Source organism: Salmo salar, chromosome 08 (assembly GCF_965601325.2).
Source record: "Salmo salar chromosome 08, fSalSal1, whole genome shotgun sequence".
Taxonomy (NCBI): Eukaryota; Metazoa; Chordata; class Actinopteri; order Salmoniformes; family Salmonidae; genus Salmo; species Salmo salar.
This window is the reverse complement of record NC_138298.1, coordinates 11,364,771-11,380,105: the sequence shown is the minus strand read 5'-3', so window position 1 is coordinate 11,380,105 and position 15,335 is coordinate 11,364,771.

Genomic DNA, 15,335 nt, shown 5'->3' with positions numbered 1-15,335 from the left:
CCCACTGGATGGGTGATTGGGTTTGGAGCAATGGGTTTGGAGGTGTAGGCCTAACACTGACGGATAGGCATATGGGAACTGAGCTAATGCTAGGGGAAGATTCAAGTTTCTCATTAGCTCTGGTCTATTTCATCCAGAGAAAAGGGGAAGCGAAGCGGGGATGGAATTAGCAGGGCTAATTCAATTCTGGCTCCTCTTGCTGTGGTGTACGCGGCTCTGCAGAGGAACAATATCCAGCTGTAAAATGCTTCGCTGGAGGATAAACAAAGTTAATGGAGGAGGAAGAGAGGAGAGAGGGAGGCAGAATCAACCGTTCCGGATAAGATGGATGTTGGTGTTAGAAAGAAAATGCCAACAGAATTAAGGCAGCCCAAAAGTTTGTTGCTGTTTATTTGAGTGATTTCAAATACGAACGTGTGTCATTATCAACTGGTCTATTAAAGTCCAATCAGGGGAATGATTTATTATAAAAACCCATTTAATTTGTGTCGGTATAGAAACCGCTCCTTGTGTAGGCTACACGTTAAGCTTTTTCATTGCTTCTACACTTTTCATCTTGGTTTCCGTTTACAGGTGGATAGATTGCTTTGTCCGATGCTTCAGCTCGGATACGAGACTTTCCCAATCAATGCCATGTTCACTTAGAGCCGCATGGTGTGAAACAGGGAAGGCCCCTGTCTCTGCTATTCTGTTGTAGCTCATAGTTCTCTCCCTTAGAAAGAGCAAGGCACAATGTGATCAACTGTAAAATGAGCCATTAACAATGTCAGAGCCGCAAAGCATCAGTCACCACTCACAGATAATAGGAGGCAACATCCTTGACTGTGAAATCCATCCATCTCAAATCCCAAAATAAAAGTCAATGACACTTACATAAGAAAACATGCAAAAACATTCCTCTCCATACAGTATATACATTTGAATTCGGAAGTTTACATACACTTAGGTTGGAGTCATTAAAACTCGTTTTTCAACCACTCCACAAATGTCTTGTTAACAAACTATAGTTTTGGCAAGTAGGTTAGGACATCTACTTTGTGCATAATACAAGTAATTTTTCCAACAATTCTTTACTGGCAGATTATTTCAATAATAATTCACTGCATCACAATTCCAGTGGGTCAGAAGTTTACAAACACTACGTTGACTGTGCCTTAAACAGCTTGGCAAATTCCAGAAAATGATGTCATGGCTTTAGAAGCTTCTGATAGGCAAATTGACATCATTTTAGTCAATTGGAGGTGTACCTGTGGATGTATTTCAAGGCCTACCATCAAACTCAGTGCCTCTTTGCTTGACATCATGGGAAAATCAACAGAAATCAGCCAACACCTCAGAAAAAAATTGTAGACTTCCACAAGTCTGGTTCATCCTTGGGAGCAATTTCCAAATGCCTGAAGGTACCATGTTCACCTGTACAAACAATAGTACGCAAGTATAAACACCATGGGACCACGCAGCCATCATACCGCTCAGGAAGGAGACGCGTTCTGTCTCCTAGAGATGAACATACTTTGGTGCGAAAAGTGCAAATCAATCCCAGAACAACAGCAAAGGACCTTGTGAAGATGCTGGAGGAAACAGGTACAAAAGTATCTATATCCACAGTAAAACGAGTCCTGTATCAACATAACCTGAAAGGCCGCTCAGCAAGGAAGAAGCCACTGCTCCAAAACCGCCATAAAAAAGCCAGACTACGGTTTGCAACTGCACATGGGGACAAACATCGTACTTTTTGGAGAAATGTCCTCTGGTCTGATGAAACAAATATAGAACTGTTTGGCCATGATGACCATTGTTATGTTTGGAGGAAAAAGGGGGAGGCTTGCAAGCCGAAGAACACCATCCCAACCGTGAAGCACGGGGGTGGCAGCATCATGTTGTGGGTGTGCTTTGCTGCAGGAGGGACTGGTGCACTTCACAAATAGATGGCATCATGAGAAGGAAAATTACGTGGATGTATTGAAGCAACATCTCAAGACATCAGTCAGGATGTTAAAGCTTGGTCGCAAATGGGTCTTCCAAATGGACAATGACCCCAAGCGATTGTGGTATGCATTCATCACTAGACACTGGCTGCAATTATGGATTTAATCTGTTAATCCACAAATGAATTCAAAAGAACAGATAGAATGTCCTGCTGCATCAGATATGACCATTGGTAGGCACAGAGGGATATAGGCTACGGAAAGTACAGAACGCCATTAGCTCGGGGTTCAAACTGGGTTCATTGACAGCATATTAATTTCCCCAACTAATGTCAACCTGAATGTTTTGTTATTTTATTAATGTTTTTGCCCCTAAGAATCCCCTATTCATTGCCCTTGCCTTGCCAGCCAGTGGAACACACATACTGCATTAACCCCTGCTGTTATCATGACATCATCACTTTACCATGTCCTCATTATTGCAGAATTCTACTAGCCTATCATCTCATCCGATGGAGCTGAAGTAATGGTACTAGTAATGTAGTAATCACCATCTCATCTCATTCACAACCCCGAACACCCATATTGTTCCTCCCCCTACCTGTTGGTGCTAAGACAGTCTGGGATATGATCGGAAATGATTTGCTCTCTAAATTAGGTTTTGTAGGAAGATTCTTCCTTTCTTCTGTGTGATGTAATAAGACATGATCCCTAAAGGTCTGTGGTGCCACCTAGAGATATGTCGGATGAGAAAAGAGAAAATAATTATATTTTTATTAGAAATAAAATGCTGGTATGATGTGCTAACCTGCTGAACTAAGGCTAACACAAGTGTCAGGCAAGTTAACTCATCACGTGTGCATGGCTCTCCAAACCACGTCTGTTACATGAGCAGGCTGAGGCAGCATCCAAAATGGCACCCTACAGTGCCTTGCAAAAGTATTCACTTCGTTGGCGTTTTTCCTATTTTGTTGCATTACAACCTGTAATTTAAATCGATTTTTATTTGGATTTCATGTAATGGACATAGACAAAATAGTCCAAATTGGTGAAGTGAAATGAAAAAAATAACTTGTTTCAAAAAAGTTGTGCATGCATATGTATTCACCCCCTTTGCTATGAAGCCCCTAAATAATATCTGGTGCAACCAATTACCTTCAAAAGTCACATAATTAGTTAAACAAAGTCCACCTGTGTGCAATCTAAGTGTCACATGATCGTCACATGATCTCAGTATATATACACCTGTTCTGAAAGGCCCCAGAGTCTGCAACACCACTAAGCAAGGCGCACCACCAAGCAAGTGGCATCATGAAGACAAAGGAGCTCTCCAAACAGGTCAGGGACAAAGTTGTGGAGAAATACAGATCGGGGTTGGATATTAAAATAATATCCGAAACTTTGAACATCCCACGGAGCACCATTGAATCCATTAAAAAAAATGGAAAGAATATGGCACCACAACAAACCTGCTAAGAGAGGGCCGCCCACCAAAACTCACGGACCAGGCAAGGAAGGCATTAATCAGAGAGGCAACAAAGAGACCAAAGATAACCCTGAAGGAGCTGCGAAGCTCCACAGCAGAGATTGGAGTATCTGTCCATAGCACCATTTTAAGCTGTACACTTCACAGAGCTGGGCTTTACGGAAGTGTGGCCAGAAAAAAGCCATTGCTTAAAAAAAAAGCAAACACGTTTGTTGTTCGCCAAAAGGCATGTGGGAGACTCCACAAACAAATGTAAGAAGGTACTCTGGACAGATGAGACTAAAATGTAGCTTTTTGGTCTGGCGCAAACCCAACACCTCTCATCATCCCGAGAATATCATCCCCACAGTGAAGCATGGTGGTGGCAGCATCATGCCTTGGGGATGCTTTTCATTGGCAGGGACTGGGAAACTGGTCAGAATGGAAGGAATGATGGATGGCGCAAAATACAGTGAAATTCTTGAGGGAAACCTGTTTCAGTCTTCCAGAGATTTGAGATTGGGACGGAGGTTCACCTTCCAGCAGGACAATGACCCTAAGCATACTGCTAAAGCAACACTCGAGTGGTTTAAGGGGAAACATTTAAATGTCTAGAATGGCCTAGTCAAAGCCCAGACCTCAATCTAATTGAGAATCTGTGGTATGACTTAAAGATTGCTGTACACCAGCGAAACCCATCCAACTTGAAGGAGCTGGAGCAGTTTTGCCTTGAAGAATGGGCAAAAATCCCAGTGGCTAGATGTGCCAAGCTTATAGAGACATACCCCAAGAGACTTTCAGCTGTAATTGCTGCAAAAAGGTGGCTCTACAAAGTATTGACTTTGGGGGGGTGAATAGTTATGCACACTCTTGCTTTCAGATTTTTTGTCTTATTTCTTGTTTGTTTCACCCCCCCAAAATATTTTGCATCCACTCTATTTACTATATAGGGAACAGGGTGCCATTTGGGATATTTACGTAGGTGGTCCATCCATCATCTGTCCATGCGCCCTGATAATAGAACAGATCCCTGGTGTTAAATATAACCCCATCTCACTTCCTCGAATTCTAACTCGGGGTCTCGCTATGTACAGTACAGTACCTGAATCATGAATTAAAGATAGTTCATGATTTAATACATGAAGCAGGAAATGAATCATTTAGATCAGGGTCTGTTTGAAATATGGCTGTGTGGCATGCAGTGTGGGCCATAAACTGTGAAGTCCCAGGTCTCGTCCCAAATGGCACCCTATTCCCTACACAGTGCTACTTTTGGTGAAAAGTAGTGCACTCTATAGGAATAGAGTGCCATTTTGGATGCATCCACATACAGTGGTGCAGTCTGCCACGACCTCCCTTTAGAAAGCTGTTTCCGCATGTCCCCGCTCATGATAAAATAGCCATGGCAAATGGATTCCCTAAAAAGGCCAAGCATATAAGAAAAGAGGACAAATCTGTGGTAAATGTGTTACCTCTGGTCAGTGTCCATTGGCTTGACTTGGTTGCTTTTGTTCTCTCAGAAAATGCACCGCGGTGCAATTCCAAATGCATTGTTCATCGCCGCTCGTTCTGGGAGGCCACATCATATTTCACAATCATGTTTTTCCCGCTCCACCTTTACTGGAAGTCTGTTTGTTTACCTCGCAGGTTGTCAGGACCGTGTGTGTTCCCGTAGATAAGCTTGGCTAGCAGGCGGAGTACATCACCAGCTCAGTGTATGTCCGCGTCCAAAATGGCACCCTATTCCCTATATAGTGCACTATGGGCGCGGGTTAAAAATAGTGCACTATATAGGGAATAGGGTGTCATTTGAGACACAGTCTATGAATAGGAAACAGTGTTGTCTGTCTGTCTTTGGCCCTCCTCCTCTCCGCTGCTCCATCAACCCCCAGCTCAGAAGAGACATGAGTTATGTCGTCTGTCAGGCCGCCGCGTTTATTGAAGCAGATTGTCTGCTGCATCTGAAGATTGAGTGTTCAGGTGACTTCTGGTGAAAGAGGGGAATACAGAAGGAAGGAAAGAGCTCAGCTTCAAGGCACAAGAGGTAGGGAGCATTTCCTTCATAAGATAAGAGATGACAGCAAGGCTGTGTTAAGATATCCACATCGGCATACTGCGTATTGAAAGGTTAAACAATTTTTTTTTACTCCCTAAGAATTTCAAATGGACTATAAAGAAGGTAGAAAGAAGGTGAACAGGAATTTTAGGCATGCATTCTAAGTGGCATGCTAGTGTGAATATTGGAACGTAGCCTAGATATCGCATGCATCCATTCAGAAGTAAAGCAACCACTCTGCATCTTATTAAGAGTGTCCTGTCTCCAGAGGCTAGGGGAGCCTAGTTGTGGCATTGCCCTGCCCTACACTTGGATCACTTGGGACTTGGAAATGGGTGGATGGCACACCACTGACTGCAGAGAAAAGAAGGATAACTACTTACTTTGACTACTTATCTATACAGGTTATTCTCATTGACGGCAGAAGTCAACAAAGTTGATTTTAAGCTGAAAAATGTATGGATATTATTGAGGATGATGATGTTTTAACCATGTTGTCTGACTGTTTTTAAACCTCTTGGTATGGGTATTGGCCTAAGCCTGATAATGTTGGCCCTTCTGAGAATGAGGACAGTACTGAGGTGAACACAGAAACATTACATCCTCTGAGGCTGGGAATGAGTTGTCATGTGAGGACAATCATCACTGGATTTGTGAGAAAATGATTTACCAACACCATGACAACACATACAGCAGACCGCAGTGCACACAACTTCTTAAATCTTGTCTCTGTGCGTCTCTCTCTCTCTCTCTCTCTTCTCTCTCTCTCTCTCTCTCTCTCTCTCTCTCTCTCTCTCTCTCTCTCTCTCTCTCTCTCTCTTATCAAAACAAATGTATTTATAAAGCCCTCTTTACATCAGCAGATGTCACAAAGTGCTTATACAGAAACCCAGACTAAAACCCCAAACATTAAGCAATGCAGATGTAGAAGCACGGTGGCTAGGAAAAACTTCCTAGTAAGGCAGGGACCTAGGAAGAAACCTAGAGAAGAACCAGGCTCTGAGGGGTGGCAAGTCCTCTTCTGATTGTGCCGAGTGGAGATCATAAGAGTACATGGCCATTAAGGCCAGATCGTTCTTCAAGATGTTCAAACGGTCATAGATGACCAGCAGGGTCAAATAATAATCACAGTGGTTATAGAGGGTGCAACAGGTCAGCACCGCAGGAGTAAATGTCAGTTGGCTTTTCATAGCCGAGCATTCAGAGGTCGAGACAGCAGGTGCATTAGAGAGGGAGAGAGAGAGAGGGACCCCGTAATAGGGTCAAAGGCAGAGAATCTCAGTGGAGAGAGGGGAGCCAACCAGGCAGAGACAACAAGGGCGGTTTGTCACTCCAAAGTCTTGCCGTTCTCCTTCGCACCCCTGAGCCAGACTCAATCATAGGACCTACTGAAGAAATGAGACTTCAGTAACAACTTAGAAGTCAAGTCCGAGTCTGCGTCTCTTGCATGGATAGGCAGCCCATTCCATAAAAATGTAGCTCTTTAGGAGAAAGCCCTACCTCCAGCTGTTTGCTTAGAAATTCTAGGTAAAATAAGGAGGCCTGCATCTTGTGACTGTAGCGTACGTGTAGATATGTAAGGCAGGACCAAATCGGAGAGATAGGTAGGAGCAAGTCCATTTGTAGGTTAACAGTAAACCTTGAAATCAGCCCTAGCCTTAACAGGAAGTCAGAGGCTAGTACTGGAGTAATAGAAAAAAAAGGGTAGATTAAGTCATACAATCAAAATCATGTTAAATACAGACATAACTTAAATTCTCTCTCTCTCACAGACACACATACAGGCACTCTCACACACACTCTGACACGCTCACCAGTATGCAAAAGTGTATTTTTTTTGTACTTGTGTATTACAGTTTTCCTTGATTGCTTGAGCACATTTGTCCAAACATAATTCACTTTTTCAAAACAACACTCAGCCCTGAACTGAAACATGTTCTTTTTCAAAATGCCTTAAGACTCAAAACATGAAATACATGACACACAATCAACTACCTCCATCAACACATACAACTTGTTATGTCATCACCATTTTTTTCTACAATGATCAATATAAGGTTAGGTTAACCCTATTTTAAATGTCTGTGTCATCTGTTGATACAATACTTACAGTATGCACCACAAAGACAAACATTATCACAACATGGGCTGTATTCTTTTCCCTAAAATGATTTTTACCAAAGATGACCAACGCAGAAAGAATGTTACTCAAGAGCATGAATATCCAGAAACAAACTGCTTTATTTGACCTTTTTCCATTTTAACTGAGCGCTGAACTTTCCTCTATGGGCCCCTCTACCACTCATTTGCCCTTGCCCTCTTACATGATCCATTCTTGCAAATAGTAACTCAGAGGTGACCTCTTTTATGCATGAATAAGGACTGATTGAACAATTGTGCAAAGAAGATGTGCACACGTGCAGAAGAGGTTCACAATCATGGGATTCATTTGTATCAGCTGTGACCAACTGTCTGAATTTTGTTTGACATGATTTACTCAACTGACTTTTGCGTCTTTTGTAGAGAGTTTGCTTACCATTTGCGTAGTATAGCTAAGTTGTAATTACTAGAATTAATTTACAGTTCTGTGGTTATAATCTGATTTAGTGAGCAACTTTTCTAGGCCAACTACAGACCAGACACAACAACCTGACTAAAGAGAGAGACCAGCTACAGACCAGAAACAACAACCTGACTAAAGAGAGAGACCAGCTACAGACCAGATACAACAACCTGACTAAAGAGGGAGACCAGCTACAGACCAGATACAACAACCTGACTAAAGAAAGAGACCAGCTACAGACCAGATACAACAACCTGACTAAAGAAAGAGACCAGCTTCAGACCAGATACAACGACCTGACTAAAGAGAGAGACCAGCAACAGACCAGATACAACAACCTGACTAAAGAATTGACCAGCTACAGACCAGATACAACAACCTGACTAAAGAAAGAGACCAGCTTCGGACCAGATACAACGACCTGACTAAAGAGAGACACCAGCTACAGAGGGAGAAAGATGATCTCATGGTAAAGTTCTATAATCCGAGTGAGTTTACCTAATACATGATCATAACATCAATTGCACATGTTCAATACACACAGGGCCGTAACTACATGAAGACACTGAGGTGCAGACCTCAGTAATTGTTTGTAATTAGAAAAATAAATCATATATATACTGTAATTTTGTACACAAAGAAAATCAATTACGGGTCAACTTCTAAATATTGCTCCGAGCGTTAATTAAAGCTCAGAACGCTTCGATTCTTGATCTGACTGAGTTCTAATCGTGCCTCTTTGCAAATGAGTGGAATTATGAACAGTGGTTTGCTCGTTTTGTTTGCCTGCGTCCCCCGGATTTGCATCCTGGTTTTGCCTTTTAAGCAGCACGTTCACCACTATCTCAAACGGCTAACGCCTCCCTCTTGCGGCACAGGTCGAGGGCCTGAGATGTGAAACAAACTACCCCAGCTCGTAGTCCGCTCAAGTAGACACTAGAGACACTGCTAACAGAGGTGTTTGTGAGATGCAAGACAAAAGTCCATTTTAAAACCGACCGCATCTCCTGCTATGTCTACAGACATCCTCAAACAAATACAATTTGACTCTCGGAGAATGAGTACAAAACTGTTAGATAGTCACTTATAGATATGTCAGTCAGTCATGTTTTCCAATTACCCCCCCCCCCACACACACACACGTATCCATAAAATCAACAGACAATACACCACAAACTTATTGCTATAACACCATGTAAAAGAAAAACAGAATTTCCATTCATTTGAAATAAATAAGCAATACATTTGTAATAATCCGTCATCGTGCCTGTAGGATTTTGAAGCAGAGACTTCTATTGAAGTAACATTGAAGGGCTCTGGGTAGTACTACTTAGTCAGCTAGAGGGATGAAGTAAGACGGTAACGTTAAAAGGAGCCTACTTCAGCAGGAGCAAAAAATAGGCTACTAAATTTTCACAATAACTTTGCTTTACAAAGATTAGGCTACTAAGACAGACAGTGATGTGGTGCTCAGTGGTGAGGCTGAGGCAGGCTGCAACGCATGCATGCAGGAGGAAGCAGAGGAAACAGAGAGAGAGAGAGAGGAAGCAAGCAGTGAGAGGTTAATACAGTGGTTCCCAAACTTAGGGTTGGAGCTCCATGTGGGGTCCCCTAGAGAAAATCTGTACTAATCTTACCAAACAAGTTAGGAACCAAAACAAATAAGATGTCTTCAATATGAACATATTCACATGGCCTATCTTCCCTATAGGCCCTACATTTAAATGCACTCAAAATGCAGTTCTAAAATAGTTTATATCAGTGGTTGTTCGTCTTATCTCGATCGCCCACTGGAGTTTATAGTTGACCTATTACCCACCTTTTTTTTTAACCACAACATCACTGATATTCATATAGAATCCTAAGTAATATTCAAATATGTAAATGTGACAATATGATAATCTGTGTGCTCGATTGATATCTGTTTATGCAGAGCTTGATTAGTAATGCCTAGGAATACAAATGTGAGCCCATTGTAATTTCAGAAAAGCCATGTCTATGTAAAGAGTTGATGATTTATGCAATTTCTCATTACTACTGACTGAACAGACGTTGATGCAACGTGTCAGTGTAACTCATCTCCCCACTAGCGTTTTAAAGTTATTTTTTATGATATAGAAATGCAGTACATTTTGGAAAGTTCAAGCTCATTTACTCCATTTCTATACAATTAACCCCACTGTCTTCCGACCACTGAAACTCAAACCCTGGTTACGGCCCTGAACACGCACTAAAATGCTGTTTGTATTCTTTCATTAATGACTGCAGAATAATGAGATGGCAATTCATGTTTTAACTAACCTGTTCTGAAGGCTGGAACAAGTTGGAATCCTGCTGGTACTTCGTCTCTGCTGACGATAAAACCTGGAATGAGAGCAGACAGGACTGTGTGGAGAGAGGAGCATACCTGGTGATCATAAACAGCAAAGAGAAACAGGAGAGAGAGTGGGGGGGAGATAGATAAATACGTAGTGATCGAGAGAGAGGTGATAAACATACTTTTTTATCAGTATTCATTTATCTTTCTCGACAACAGAGATGTCTCTTTGGCCTCAACAAGACAGCCTGGATCGGTCTGACTGACAAAGAGACTGAGGGGACTGGGAATGGGTAGACGGCACACCACTGAACACAAGGTGAGAGATTTAACCATCCAGTGTTGATATCTAGACATTGAAAACAAATTGTATTGTTTCAAATCATCTTTAAAAAAAGTTATGTTTCCCCTCACAGATGTCATTTAATTAGCTCTATAGATTAATCGTAGAAACCAAGCATTATTTGCATAAAGAAAATGTCATGATTTTTTATGTTTTATTATTATAATATATTTTTTTACTTTTTGTTGGTGGCCCACTCTTGATGGTATGTATATCTTACAGTGTGTGGCTTTAAAGCTGAAAAAACCCAGAGGGCACTATGGATGTTTGAATGTCTGGTTCTCTGTGTTGTTAACAGTTACTGGAGGAGAAAATAGCCTATTAATGGTGGTGATCAGTCAAGTAATGGGGAAGAGGAATGTGTTGAAATAAAACATGGACAAGATGACCACTCTTCAATTGTGGAGAAAAAGTCTCTCTCTGGCTCTCCCTCTCTCGTTCTGTCTCGATCCCTTCTCATTGATGTTTGTTTTGTTCTGAACGTATTAATATAATTCCCATTTACTTCCTGTCTTCAGTAGTTATATGATGGACACATCATCAGACACAGACGATGAATGAGACACAAACAACACTAAAAGTAAACCGCTGCAATAGAACAGATAGAAGGGAACAGCATGAGGTTATTAAGTTAGTACAATAGACTCCTGATAAGTACGCATCAGATAAGTGCCAGACCTGGGTTCAAATACTACTTGAAACCTTTCAAATGCTTTGAGAATTTGCTTTAGCGTGCCTTCAGTGCCAGGTGGGTGGCCTTTGTACAGTTGTGTCCAAAAGTTTTGAGAATGACACAAATATTAATTTCCACAAAGTTTGCTGCTTCAGTGTCTTTAGATATTTTTGTCAGATGTTACTATGGAATACTGAAGTATAATTACAAGCATTTCATAAGTGTCAAAGGCTTTTATTGACAATTACATGAAGTTGATGCAAAGAGTCAATATTTGCAGTGTTGACCCTTAGAATAGGGCCTCCAGGTACCTTCTTAGTGATTGATATCTTGGCCCCTAAGCCATAAAATCGGGCCATGGGTGCCTTCAGGCACTTAATATGGTTCAAATGTATAGTCTTTTCAACCCCAAGGGCAACGTTGTTTTAATATTTTGTGTCTAGACATGGAAGGATGAAACAACAAACAGATAAGGAAGAGTATACAGTAGTGGCCAAAAGTTTTGAGAATGACACAAATATACATTTTCACAAAGTCTGCTGCCTCAGTGTCTTTAGATATTTTTGTCAGATGTTACTATGGAATACTGAAGTATAATTACGAGCATTTCATAAGTGTCAAAGGCTTTTATTGACAATTACATGAAGTTGATGCAAAGAGTCAATATTTGCAGTGTTGACCCTTCTTTTTCAAGACCTCTGCAAACTGCCCTGGCATGCTGTCAATTAACTTCTGGACCACATCGTGACTGATGGCAGCTCATTCTTGCATAATCAATGCTTGGAGTTTGTCAGAATTTGTGGGTTTTTGTTTATTCACCCGCCTCTTGAGGATTGACCACAAGTTCTCAATGGGATTAAGGTCTGGGGAGTGTCCTGGCCATAGACCCAAAATATCTATGTTTTGTTCCCCAAGCCACTTAGTTATCACTTTTGCCTTATTGCAAGATGCTATATCATGCTGGAAAAGGCATTGTTCGTCACCAAACTGTTCCTGGATGGTTGGGAGAAGTTGCTCTCGGCGGGTGTGTTGGTACCATTCTTTATTCATGGCTGTGTTCTTAGGCAAAATTGTGAGTGAGCCCACTCCCTTGGCTGAGAAGCAACCCCACACATACATGAATGGTCTCAGGATGCTTTACTGTTGGCATGACACAGGACTGATGGTAGCGCTCACCTTGTCTTCTCCCGACAAGGTTTTTTCCAGATGCCCCAAACAATTGGAAAGGGGATTGATCAGAGAAAATTACTTTACCCCAGTCATCAGCAGTCCAATCCCTGTACCTTTTGCAGAATATCAGTCTGTCCCTGATGTTTTTCCTGGAGAGAAGTGGCTTCTTTGCTGCCCTTCTTGACATCAGGCCATCCTCCAAAAGTCTTCGCCTCACTGTGCGTGCAGATGCACTCACACCTGCCTGCTGCCATTCCTGAGCAAGCTCTGTACTGGTGGTGCCCCGATGTCGCAGCTGAATCAACTTTAGGAGACGGTCCTGGCACTTGCTGGACTTTCTTGGGCACCCTGAAGCCTTCTTCACAACAATTGAACCGCTCTCCTTGAAGTTCTTGATGATCCGATAAATGGTTGATTTAGGTGCAATCTTACTGGCAGCAATATCCTTGCCTGTGAAGCCCTTTTTGTGCAAAGCAATGATGACGGCATGTGTTTCCTTGCAGGTAACCATGTTTGACAGAGGAAGAACAATGATTCCAAGCACCACCCTCCTTTTGAAGCTTCCAGTCTGTTATTCGAACTCAATCAGCATGACAGAGTGATCTCCTGCCTTGTCCTCGTCAACACTCACACCTGTGTTAACGAGAGAATCACTGACATGATGTCAGCTGGTCCTTTTGTGGCAGGGCTGAAATGCAGTGGAAAGGTTTTTGGGGGATTCAATTCATTTTCATGGCAAAGAGGGACTTTGCAATTAATTGCAATTCATCTGCTCACTCTTCATAACATTCTGGAGTAAATGCAAATTGCCATCATACAAACTGAGGCAGCAGACTTTGTGAAAATTAATATTTGTGTCATTCTCCAAACTTTTGGCCACGAATGTACTTTTGGGGCTTTTCTGTTGCAACAGAATTATTTTAAATGATTTCATATAGAGGCATTCTGGTAATACTCCTTAGACACTGGATCCAAAGCGCTCTGTGCTTGTTTCGATAATGTGGTTGCTTTGATTGTTTTGGGTCTCTGACTCTGGATTCACAGACACCCAAATATCCCCTATGTATATTTTGACACGGCCTATTTATTAACGAGACACACTTTTTATCTTATTATTTTGCGCTGTAATTTGCAATTTATCTTGAAATATTATCCTTATAATTGTTTTACATTGTTGTGTCTCAATGGGCTGCTAGGCTATAAATAGGAGCTATGTGCAATGGTCTGGTCACTCTGAGGAAGATGTCAGCTTGACATCGAAATGTCAGTCACCTGTTCGCATTCTGTACAATGTATTAAAGCCAGCAATAAGAAATCAATCTCTGCCTTTTTTTGTTGAGTGCTCCAACTCCTTTTTACCTCAAATTTGTCCTTTTGGAAGTTTTCCTTGGCAAGCCATTCTTGTAATTTCATATAGTATTTAAACCCAGGTCTGGTAAGGCCACACTGTCAACTCAGGGATCAGATAAAGATGTATAAAGGAAAAGAAAATGTCCCAACCTCAATCCCCATGTTACTTTTAGATTATCTTCCTATTTTTACATTTCCCTTTCTTCTGGGAACAACATATCAAGAACAGTTAGTCTCAGAAACAGACACAAAGCAGACACAGACCAAGGGGCAATGATTGGTTCAGAACCTGAGTAGACATTGCTGCATAGTATACAGTCAGAAAACACAATATATTGTTGAAAATGTCTGAGGCCATTGATGACAAGCCAGATGTGAGCAAGAAGGTCAAGTTTTTCAGAAGTGAAGCTGATATAGAATTGTGACATCTACGTAAGTGCAGACACCCTGAGGCACCATGAGACCAGCACCAAGACAAAGAGGTAGAAGACACTGTCCAAAGAATGGACCGTGAGATCAACCTAATACACACACACTCTTTCTCTCTCTCTCTCTCACACACACACACACACACACACACACACACACACACACACACACACACACACACACACACAAAGGCGCATCCACACGCACGTGTGCGCATAAACACACACATGCGCAAACTCACTCACACACAATGCACAGAAAAACTATACACATATATTTTTTTAGCACAGGGCAGAGACCCTTCATAGCTCTTGCTGTGTTCTCCTACTGGCTGGGATCATAGGCCTGTCTGTCCACTGTAGGTATGTATACGTTATAATTCCTACAATTTACCGTCAGTTCTGTGCTTATCTGTTTTAGTTGTTATTGCAGATAACGGGTCTCTACGAGCTTCTTAGCTTATCAGACCAACTCATCTGCAGAAAGAGGCCAACTACAGACCAGTTACAACACCCTGACTGAAGGGAGACCAGCTACAGACCAGCTACAAAACCCTGACTGAAGACAGAGACCAGCTTTAGAGAGAGAGACCAGCTACAGACCAACTACAACATCCTGACTGAAGGGAGACCAGCTACAGGCCAGCTACAAAACCCTGACTGAATACAGAGACCAGCTACAGACCAGCTACAAAACCCTGACTGAAGACAGAGACCAGCTTTAGAAAGAGAGAGACCAGCTACAGACCAACTACAACACCCTGACTGAAGGGAGACCAGCTACAGACCAACTACAAAACCCTGACTGAATACAGAGACCAGCTACAGACCAGCTACAAAACCCTGACTGAAGACAGAGACCAGCTTTAGAAAGAGAGAGACCAGCTACAGACCAACTACAACACCCTGACTGAAGGGAGACCAGCTACAGACCAACTACAAAACCCTGACTGAATACAGAGACCAGCTACAGACCAGCTACAAAACCCTGACTGAAGACAGAGACCAGCTTTAGAAAGAGAGAGACCAGCTACAGAACAAC